Raw genomic sequence first — 10,832 nt, forward strand, 5'->3', positions numbered from 1 at the left:
AACTGGGTGGGAAATTGCCTCTAAGCCCTCAAAGAAGTTCAAGATTTCAAAATTTTTCTTGTTCCACATGGACAAATCCAGAATTGTTCAATGTTTTCACGAAAAAATCATGGCAACCGGCTCCGGCATCGCCACTAGCCGTCACTCACGCTGAGCCAGGTGGGATGCGACGCATCGGACTGCTGTGCCGGGGACAGACTGCTTCTCCTCCCGGGCGGGACACCCAGCCGGGACCTTGGGATCTTCCCTGCAAGGGAGTCGCCTGGGGAAGCCGTCCTGACCCGCTGCAGCACTCGGGCGATGAGCCCGGGGCTGCGGGCTTCCCGGCCGGGCGATTCCCCGCGCAGCAATCGGAATAGCAACCCGGGCTCCTCGCCACCTCCTCCGCTCGCTCACCGGCGATCCGAAGGGATCGCCTGGCGGAAAAGCCGCTACGCCACCCCGGCCCGGCCCGGCCCGGCGCTGCAGAAGGTGGCGTCACCCAGCAGCCGACACGGCCCAGCTTTGGCCAAACGCGCTGGGGCTCCGGTGACCTTCCGTCCCGTCGTGCGTATTTGCTCTTCCGACCGCCTGGGTTTGGAGGAGCGTACTTTGCAAGGGCTCTTGTCCCACGCGTGGCCACCTGCACTGCCCCAGGGCAGGGGAAGAAGCAGTGTCTCTCACACGACATCAGAAAAGAGCAGCCAAATTCCAACCCCCTCAAGCACCAGGAATACAGTGAGCTTCTGGATGAGAACGGACATCTTTCCTCTAAAACCCCAGCGGACCTCGGGCTGCCAGAGTGCTCTCACTTGTAGGGAAATTCAGCCCCTGTTCATATGATCAAACATGCAAAGCTGATGAAAAACTACCATGAAATCCCATTGCACAGCAGTAACAACAAGCAAGTGCTGGCTACCAAATGCTCCCGAGTGCCCTGCCAGAGAGCAGGCTCGTAGGCGTCCTGCCGGGCTTCGTGGTCCGGACCTGGGTCGGGCCACGGCGATTCCTCTCCAGGCAGGTCTGTAAGAGAGAAGCCCGAACCCAGCCACCCCTCCGCAGGGTGCCGAAGAGCCTGCTCAAGCCTTCGCCGGAGTGAATGCCCCAGACTGACTCCTCCGTCCGCGATGGAGACTTCTCTGTATCCTTGCTGGAGGAGTTCGGCCGGGCGGTGAGCGGGCGCCTCGTGTTTGCTGGCTGGGCCGGCCAAGCCGGGCGCATCCGGAGGGCGCTGGGCTCGGCTCCGGTGCGCCACGCGCCCTCCCGACGCAGCGGCGCCGGGCTGGAGAGGCGTTCTGCTTTTTTCCCTTGTTTTCCCTGAACACGGGGCTTCGGATGACAGGATGTGTTGTCATTTATGGCACTGCAGGGCCCTCCTGGGACCCACAGGCACAAATCTTGGATTTACTTTAGTGTCTTCTTCCTCTCCTGCATCTTCGCGTCTCAGCCTCTGCCTGGGCTGTGGATCTGCGACACTGAGGTCTTGAAAACCCGACGTCCTGCTCCCTGAGAGATCCAGCCTCGTGCTGCGCCGCACGCCTCGCCGCCCGCTCCACGGGCCGGGACCGCGGGAACCGGCCGTTACCCGGCTCCGTCCCAGGAAGCCCTGGCCGCGGGCATTGCGGAGCCGGCACGACATGCCCAGCGCTTCCCTTCACGGCTCCGTATTTCCGTTAAATTTTTATTGAGTTTCTGCAACATTCATGGTTACGAACACACTCATCCGGCTTCGGGCGGTCTGGCCCCGGAGCGGCAGGGGAGAGGCGCCGAGGCGGCAGCGCGGGGCGAGCTCGGCGGGAGCGGGAAGGGGCCGGGGTCCGCCTGGCCCCCCGGCTCCGCGCCCTGCTCCCCCTCGCGGGGCGCACGCTGCTCCCCGCGCCGCGGGCAGCCCGGACCCGCGGGCCGCCGGCGCGAGCCCGGCTCCGGCCTCGCCGCCCGCAGCGGGGCCGGCGCCCGGGGCCGCGGAGCCGGCAGCTCCCGTCGCGGGGGACGCACGGGCTGATGCCGCAGGATTCCTCCCTCGCCGGCGCTGCACAAAGCGAGCACAGGCTGCGCCACAGACACGCTAATCCCTTGGCGGCCGTGCGGCGTTTCGGGGGGTGTCAGGAGTTCAGCGAAGGGTTGCAAGGTTAGCAGGAACGCTAATCCTTACGGCAGAAAAATGCCACAATTATTTGATGCTGCGGCCGGGAGCTTTTGTGCTGATGTGTTTGCACTAGGCAACGCTTCAGCTGCCAAGGCTGAACGCCGCGCAGCCGACCTGGGCGCTGCTCGCCCTGCCTGCTGCCAGCGCCGCGCAGCTGGCGACGGGAGGGCGGCTGCGCTCGCGGGCTGCAGCCGGCGCTTCCAGATGTCTGCGCGGCTCGGCCCGGCTTCTGCTCCGTCCCTTTGAATTCTAGCGTGAGCAGGGGAGGTTCTGCTGCCATCCAATGAAAGCACGAACATGTACATGGCTCGAGCACTCACCAACGGCTCTTGCGAGCCGCGGAGTTTCTTATTGTCTGAGTTCAATTTCCAGAAAATCGGGTGCCTCTTGCAATTCAGGCAGGAGACAGCTCTGCAGCAGCGCAGCTGACGAGCTTCTGCTCGCCGACAGCACGCGGTGCTGTGCCGCACTGCGGGGAAAACGCCCCAGGTGCCCACGTCTGCTCCCGCGCACCCAGGACGGGTGTGTGTCCGCAGGCGTCCGCAGCTGCAGGAAGAGGGATGCGGGGGGCTCGCAGGGGTGGGCGAGGAGCCGGCGCGGCAGCCGGCGGCTGCGGGGTGCGAGCGGCCGCGACCGCTCGCCCGGAGCCGTCCGCCCAGTGCCCGCCAGCCCGACGCAGCCCGCGCTGCCGCGGCGCGCTGCCTCTGTGCGCGCCTGTGTGTGCGTGCCTAAACGACTGTAGTTCAGTGGGTTTCAGGCACTGCAGGCAGAAAGTACAAATCTGCATTTGATTAAAACTGCCCTTTGTAATATAACCTATATGAGCCTGCACTTAACACCCATCATCCAGAGGAAAGCCCAGGCTGCGCTCCAGCCGGCTGGGCTGGCGCCCCGGGGGCAGATCTCCCAGGGACGTGGGGCAGGAACTTGGCCCCCTTTCTCCGCGGATTCCTCCCCCTTTGAGAGCGGCACAATGGGGCTTTGCATGAGTGATACAAACATGCCAGTTGTACTTAAGGTTGACAAATAATGTAAACCACACAATGTGGTTTGAGGGAAACGACTTCACCACAATTTATTTTAGTGCTTTAAACATCACGCCAAACTCTGTAGTGAATTGCTAAATTAATGCCGGGCTGCCATCTAAATAGACATCTTCAGATCACAAGCATGTTATAGGGGGAACGGTTTCCTTTGAAATGGTTCCCACAGCTTAAAGGCTGTGCAGAGAAAAAAATGTGCCCAGGATTCAATTGCTGCCAACATGTGGTGGCCACATTTCTCTGCTGCTATTGGCCAAGATGCTCAGCAAAGCAGAGGAAGCATCATTTGAGGTGGATAGATAAACCAGTAATTGTAGAAAGACAGGGAATGTCGTAAGGAGCTCGCTCCCAAGAAAGGGATAAAGCAGAATAGAGCTCTGTTCAAGCCCTTACCCTAGAAAAGATGTGCTCTGCCCAGGGAGACATCTGCGTGTCCCCATCAGGCACTTTCTAGGCCACTCGTGATGTAGCAGGGAAGCCCAGCAAAAGCACGGTGGATGTTTATGCTGCTCTTGATTTCCCATCAGTTTCTTGGCTAATGCAATCAGCATTGCTGCACTGACTGTGCTCCCCTGGCTTCAAGAGATCAATGGCAATTCATACTAGCTTACAATGATGTCCCAAGTCTCTTCAAAGAAGAGCTCATTAGATTCTTTTGGTAAAGAAAAACAGGCTCCTGAGCGATGAGTCTTGCTCATTGGTGTTCAGAGTCTGCACATGGGAAGCATAAGGAAGCACAAGCTAGTTTAACACCTTCACTGTGTAAAAGTCCATTTATGATGCAGTTTGAAGAGCTGCAAATGCACGTAAATGTGCCTGAGCATGGGTTGGAGAGGCCAGACTGCAGCTGAGCAGAGTGAAGAGGCCAGGCATGAACCTGCCCCTGTTCAGGATGGAGCAGTGGGGTCGGGGCAGCCCATTGCTGCCCCATGGCGATGGGATGGGGCTCAGGGAGCGGAGAGGTCTGGAGAGCAATGGCTTCGCCGGCTGCTGCTGCAGCCCGAGGAGCCGGCACGGCGCAGCGTGCCGGGGGCATCCCACGTGCCTGCAGCCCGAGGAGCCGGCCGGCGCAGTGTGCTGGAGGCATCCCACGTGCCTGCAGCCCGAGGAGCCGGCACGGCACGGTGTGCTGGAGGCATCCCACGTGCCTGCAGCCGAGGAGCCGGCACGGCACGGTGTGCTGGAGGCATCCCACGTGCCTGCAGCCCGAGGAGCCGGCACGGCGCAGTGTGCTGGAGGCATCCCACGTGCCTGCAGCCGAGGAGCCGGCACAGCGCAGTGTGCTGGAGGCATCCCACGTGCCTGCAGCCCGAGGAGCCGGCACGGCGCAGTGTGCTGGAGGCATCCCACGTGCCTGCAGCCCGAGGAGCCGGCACGGCGCAGTGTGCTGGAGGCATCCCACGTGCCTGCAGCCCGAGGAGCCGGCACAGCGCGGTGTGCTGGAGGCATCCCACGTGCCTGCAGCCCGAGGAGCCGGCCGGCGCAGTGTGCTGGAGGCATCCCACGTGCCTGCAGCCGAGGAGCCGGCACGGCGCAGTGTGCTGGAGACATCCCACGTGCCTGCAGCCCGAGGAGCCGGCCGGCGCAGTGTGCTGGAGGCATCCCACGTGCCTGCAGCCCGAGGAGCCGGCCGGCGCAGTGTGCTGGAGGCATCCCACGTGCCTGCAGCCCGAGGAGCCGGCCGGCGCAGTGTGCTGGAGGCATCCCACGTGCCTGCAGCCCGAGGAGCCGGCCGGCGCAGTGTGCTGGAGGCATCCCACGTGCCTGCAGCCCGAGGAGCCGGCCGGCGCAGTGTGCTGGAGGCATCCCACGTGCCTGCAGCCCGAGGAGCCGGCCGGCGCAGTGTGCTGGAGGCATCCCACGTGCCTGCAGCCCGAGGAGCCGGCACAGCGCGGTGTGCTGGAGGCATCCCACGTGCCTGCAGCCCGAGGAGCCGGCACAGCGCAGTGTGCTGGAGGCATCCCATGTGCCTGCAGCCCGAGGAGCCGGCACGGCGCAGTGTGCTGGAGGCATCCCATGTGCCTGCAGCCCGAGGAGCCGGCCGGCGCAGTGTGCTGGAGGCATCCCACGTGCCTGCAGCCCGAGGAGCCGGCCGGCGCAGTGTGCTGGAGGCATCCCACGTGCCTGCAGCCCGAGGAGCCGGCTGGCGCAGTGTGCTGGAGGCATCCCACGTGCCTGCAGCCCGAGGAGCCGGCACGGCGCAGTGTGCTGGAGGCATCCCGCGTGCCTGCAGCCCGAGGAGCCGGCCGGCGCAGTGTGCTGGAGGCATCCCACGTGTGTGCTCTGCATGGCAGCTACCTGCCTCCAGCGGCTGCTGCGCTGCGCCTGGTGCGAAGGACGAGGAGGCAAAGGAAAGGGCCAGGAGCTGTCACTGGCCACCACTGCCGCCCAGGCGAGCCGGGCGTTTTTTTTCCCCATCACCAGCCCAAAATTCATCTTCCATGCTTTCGTGGCTCGGTTGCTCTTTCCCCTTCTGGTTTCCTTCAGCTGAGCTGGAGGAAGAATAAAGGAACATCTCTGAGGGCCCCAGCCTCTTGCAAGGCTCATAAATATGTCTCTGCTTAGAAACTCCAGGATTAATTAACTGGTGAGTCTCTCCTAGGGGAAGTTCTGGGAAGAGCCCCCCCCCCCGCGCAGCAGCAGGACGCTCGCCCCGGCCTCTCCCGCCGCCCGCGGGCGCTGCCCGGGAGGCGCCCGGAGCTGGGCAGTGCCGGGCTCGGGTCGCCGCTGCCGCCGGCCGCGGCACCGCTGCGCGGAGCGCCCGGCCGTGTTTGCAATTAGGGCCTGACACCGCGCCGCAGGGCAGTTCCTGGCGTAGCCTGGGCGGCAGCGTGCCATGCAGCTCCCCGAGCTCGCCGGCCGCTGCCGCGGCTGCCAGCGGCACGCTCCCGGGGGGATGACGGGCCGGGTCGAGAGGCACCTCCTTGTCTTCGCCCTCCCTGCTCTGCCTCCACCTTTTCCACCAGCTCAGGCAGAGATGGGCACAGCTGGATTTGGTGCAGGCAGGGAGAGGCGGCGCTTTCCCGGGCTCGCGGGGGGATCGGCTGTGCCCCGCGGTGAGCTGCATGCTGAGCTTCGCAGGCACGAGGTGACCCCGTTAGGAGCTGCTCCTGCAAAGGAGTTATTTTCCTTAGGGAGATTTTCCTTCCTTCCTCCTGGGAAGGGAGGCTGCGTGGCGGCGAGCTGGCAGCAGCCTGCACCCCGGAGCCCCGGGGACATTTTTTTTCCTTTTTAACAGCACATGCGGATGAAAACAACGTGGGCTCCGAAGCCCGTCCGAGGGACGCCTGCGCTTCGCGGGCGCTCGGGAAGGGACCCTCCTTCGGAGCCCAGCGCCCCTCCCGTGGGCACGGGGCAGCCCCCCGCTCGCGGCCGGCCCCTCGGAGCCCTCCGGGATCCTGCGGCGCCCTGCGGGGAGCCCGGGTGGGCGGCGCGGCGGCCGCTGCGCTCGCTCCGAGAGGGCTCCCAGCGCCCGCGTGGGAATGTTGGCGTCGTAGCAGGGTGGTGCCGGTGGAAAGGGCGCCGGCCCCGTGTGCTTGTTCAAGCAGCTATTTTAGCAGGTTGTGCTCACACAGCTTGCATGCGGAAGGAAGCTTTTCCAGCCATAATATCCTGGCTCAGCTCTGGGCAGACAAAGGCCCAGCCGTTGCCCGGGATTAGCTTGGTGCAATCACCCTGCGGAGCCGCGGGAAGGGCGCTGGGAAACGCCAGCGCTTCGCTTTGCGTGGAGGGGGCCGCGGCACAGGCGGGACGTGCTCTCGCCGGAGCGGCCGCGCGTGCGGCACCGTGAAACAGCCCGCGGGCGGCCAGAGGCCCTTCCCGAGCCGCTCTGAATGCAAGTTGGTGAAATGTGAAATAACACACTGCTATAATGCTTTGCGGAAGCAAAGCTGCCCATTTTCCCGGGCACGGGGCATCTCCCGGGCCAGCGGTGCCGTGAGGTGCCTTGCTCTCGGGCGCGCGGCCGCCGCTCCCGGCGCAGTGACCTGGGACAGGCTCCTGGAGGGAGGCAGCAAAGATCCTTTATTCACTGCAGCCTCCGATGCAGATAAAACCTTTACAAGCTTGCCTCGAGCTTTTAAAAACACCGCTTAGGACATGTCATTCGTGCTGTCTGCCCGGGGCTCCCTTGCGCCACGGCTGAGCCCAGGGGCCGTAAAATGCTGCTTCTACGTAAAAGCCCGAGGAGTTTATTTTATGGGCAGGGCAGGGCAAGGGAGGCGCCGGCCACATCGCTCCCGTGCCTCGGACTTGGCCCCGCTGCTGCAGCCGAAGCGGTCAGGAGTGGTGGTGCGGGAGCGCGGGTGCGGGAGTGCCGATGCAGGAGTGTGGGTGCGGGAGCACAAACGCGGGTGCACCAGGGCACGAGCGTGGGTGCGGGAGCACGAGCATGGGTGCGGGAGCACGAGCGTGGGGGTGCCAATGCACGAGCGTGGGTGCGGGAGCACGAGCGTGGGGGTGCCGATGCAGGAGCGTGGGTGCGGGAGCACGAGCGTGGGGGTGCCAATGCACGAGCGTGGGTGCGGGAGCGCCGGCGCGGGACGGGAGCTCCCACTGCCCCCGCCGGGAGCCGGGACGAGCGTGCCGACCCCGCGGCCCTGGGAAAGCTGCGCCGAGCGGGGCTCGGCTCGGGAGCGCTGGCCGGCGAATAAAGACTTTCTTGGGCCGGGGCTGGGGTGAAGCTTTCTGTTTCTTGCTTCTCTTGGTGAATCCTATTGTGATTAAATTAAAGGAATTCTCGTTAAAATGCTCATATCCCTCTAAGACTGTTTGTTGTTTTTCTCAGCTGCCTCTGCTCCCCCTCTGGAGTCTCTGCTGCCTTTCCCTAACGTTTTCCAGCTCTTCCTCCCTCTCGCACCGCCCGCCCCCCCTTTCCGACCTACGCTGCAAAGCTGCAGCTGCGGCTGGCAGCGAAGGCCCTCGCAGCCCCTCGCCGGGGAGGGTCACCGCGCGCCCGCTGCGGCGCAGCCCTCCCTGACCCGTGCAGGAAAGGGTGGCTGGGGTGGGGGTTTTTTTTTCCAGAGCTAAGAAAAAAAGGTTTATTTGTGGGCATTTTCCGTTCAGGAGCATCCAACGCAAATACATTGTTCCTCTTTGAATTCCTAAGCATATGTGTGTTAGAGTTTAATATTCTTTTCATTACTGATATCTAATACAGACAAGTCTTGAGGGTTACACAAAACATATGCGAACCTAATTTGTTTTTACTGTGCCACATGTTTTTACTCCCTGCATCATTCAATTAGCTTTTTTTTTTAATCATGTGATCAGCAAAAACTTAATGCTATTTTTAAGCATGGTAAGAAAGTGAAAAACACATTTACTGTGACAGCAGAGGAAAAGGAGTGTAGATCCCCCTGCAAAATAACTGTGACAGTGTGATGTAAAATGTGATACTACTGCTGCGAAAATGGCATTTCTTCAGCTGTACAGCTCCTCAAAGCGCTGCAGCGCTTGTAAAACTACGTCCTCAATGTTCTGCGTTCAGAGCAATTTATTTGATTGACAGAGCTGAGCACAGGCTCTGCAAATACATGGGGACGTGCCCCGATCCTCGGGAAGCGCCTTCATCCGCAGCACGCCTCCCTCCTCCTCCCACCCGGCTCCAGGGATCTCTTCTGCCTTCCCTCGTCTCTCCGGAGAGGCGGATGCTGATCTTCTGGATCGCAGCACTTTCAGTGCCCCCTTCTCCTTCCTGAAGGAGGTCGGGCGCTCACGTAGGATCGGTATTCCCGCGCGGACAAAGTCGGACGAGCAACTGCGGCTGCGGTCGCCGTGCCGGCCGGGGAACGCTGGCGCCTCGCTCTCCCTGCCGGCGCCGCGCGCCAGGGCCGTTCTCCGGGGGGGGATCATTCGGGACCGTGCAAGCGGGCAGCACAGAAACGGGGCAAAACCGACCGCGCGCCGGGCGCCGGGATCCGGGCCACCGCGGGATGCGCGCCGCCGGCGTGCGCCTGCGCCGGGGGCGGGAAGCAGCCGGCAAAACCGGCCGCCGGGCCGCTGCTCCGCCGAGCGGGGAGCTTCGGCCGAGCCGCCCGGGCCGGGCCGGGCCGCGGGGTCGGGACGAACCCGAGGGCTCGCGCCGCCTCGCCGTGCCAGAGCGCTTCCGGCAGCCCCGAGCGCCGGAAATCCCGGCGCTGCGGCGCGCTGCGTCCCCCGCTCGCACACGTGGGCCTCGTTAGCGGTGTCAGAAGCCTCCAGCTGGTGGGTGACTGCTAACCACAACCACCGGCATTAACCTCCCGCGCGGGGGTCACCGCGGCAGCCCGCGGCGATGCCGCGGAACCCGGCTGGCGGAAAGAGGCCGGTGGGTTCCCAAAGAAAAGAAAAAGCTTCATTATTTACTCATTTATCGGTGGGTCTGCAGGGCTGCAGAAGGGGAACTGCAGAGTGGGCGGCTGCTCTCGGCCGTGCCGCTTCCGCGGGCGCCCCGAGGCAGGTCCCGGCGCCGCCGAGTCCGCAGCGGCTCTTGGCGACGGTGCGGTCAGCGCCGAGCGCCGCGGGCTGGAGGCAGCTCCCGCGCCTCCGGCAGCCCACCGCCGGCTGCGCCGTCTTCCTGCCTGCTGCTCTCGAGAACGGCAGAAACGCTCCGGCCGCCCGTCCAGAGGGGCCAGCGCCGGCCTGCAGCAGAAGCGCCGTGCGAAATGCGCGGGAGCACGCCCAGCCCCAGCACGCACCACTTTCCGGGGAAATGAGGTCTTCTAACAGTGCATACGACAGAGCACGGCGGAAGCAAAGGAGCAGGCACCGCAGCAGCTTTTCCAAGGTAGAAAATACCTGTTCCTGCCAGCAGCAAAGCCCTGCAGGAAATGAAGTGCAGTGTCAGGACGGGATGCTGGGCCTGCGCCGCAAAGCGGAGGCCAGGTTTGCTGCACGCAGAGTGAGGAGGCTGGGCACCTTCCCCCGTGTGCAGCGCTGCGCCGCGCATCCGTGAATCCGCGCATCCGTGAATCCGCGCATCCGTGCATCTGTGAATCCATGCCCAGCACCACTGCTCCCGCGCTGAGTCGGCCGGAGCGACTGGGCAACCAGCAGGCCATGGTGCATCCAGGCCATGGAGCCCGTCTAACCTGAGCCTCCATGCTCAGGGCAGGGCCTGGTCTTCAAAGGGTTAAGGGTAATTTGAATGATTCCTTTTGTTTAGATTCATTTCAGGTTTCGTGATTTCTGTTATTACTGCATGAAATCACTTGCAGGCACTCGAGGTGGGGGCTGGAGGCGAGTGTAGCTGGAGCAGATGTGGGCTAATTGGAAGCACAGCAGCGGCTTCGGCAAGCGCTGCCCGGCGCTGCAGGGCCAAGAGTGGCCCCGGTGGCTCTGTCCTCGTGCCACAAGCCACGAGGGCTGCAGGGCCAGAAGCATGCATGGGTGCGTGGCGCTGAGGGTGCACGGCGGCGGGTGAATGGTGGAGGGTGCACGGCGCGGAGGGCGCGCGGTGGAGGGTGCACAGTGGAGGGTGCACGGTGGAGGGTGCACGGCGCGGAGGGCGCGCGGTGGAGGGTGCACGGTGGAGGGTGCACGGTGGAGGGTGCACGGCGCGGAGGGCGCGCGGTGGAGGGTGCACGGTGGAGGGTGCACGGTGGAGGGTGCACGGCGCGGAGGGTGCGCGATGGAGGGTGCACGGTGGAGGGTGCACGGCGCGGAGGGCGCGCGGCGCAGAGAGT

This window comes from Rhea pennata, chromosome 23 (genome assembly GCF_028389875.1).
Source record: "Rhea pennata isolate bPtePen1 chromosome 23, bPtePen1.pri, whole genome shotgun sequence".
NCBI lineage: Eukaryota > Metazoa > Chordata > Aves > Rheiformes > Rheidae > Rhea > Rhea pennata.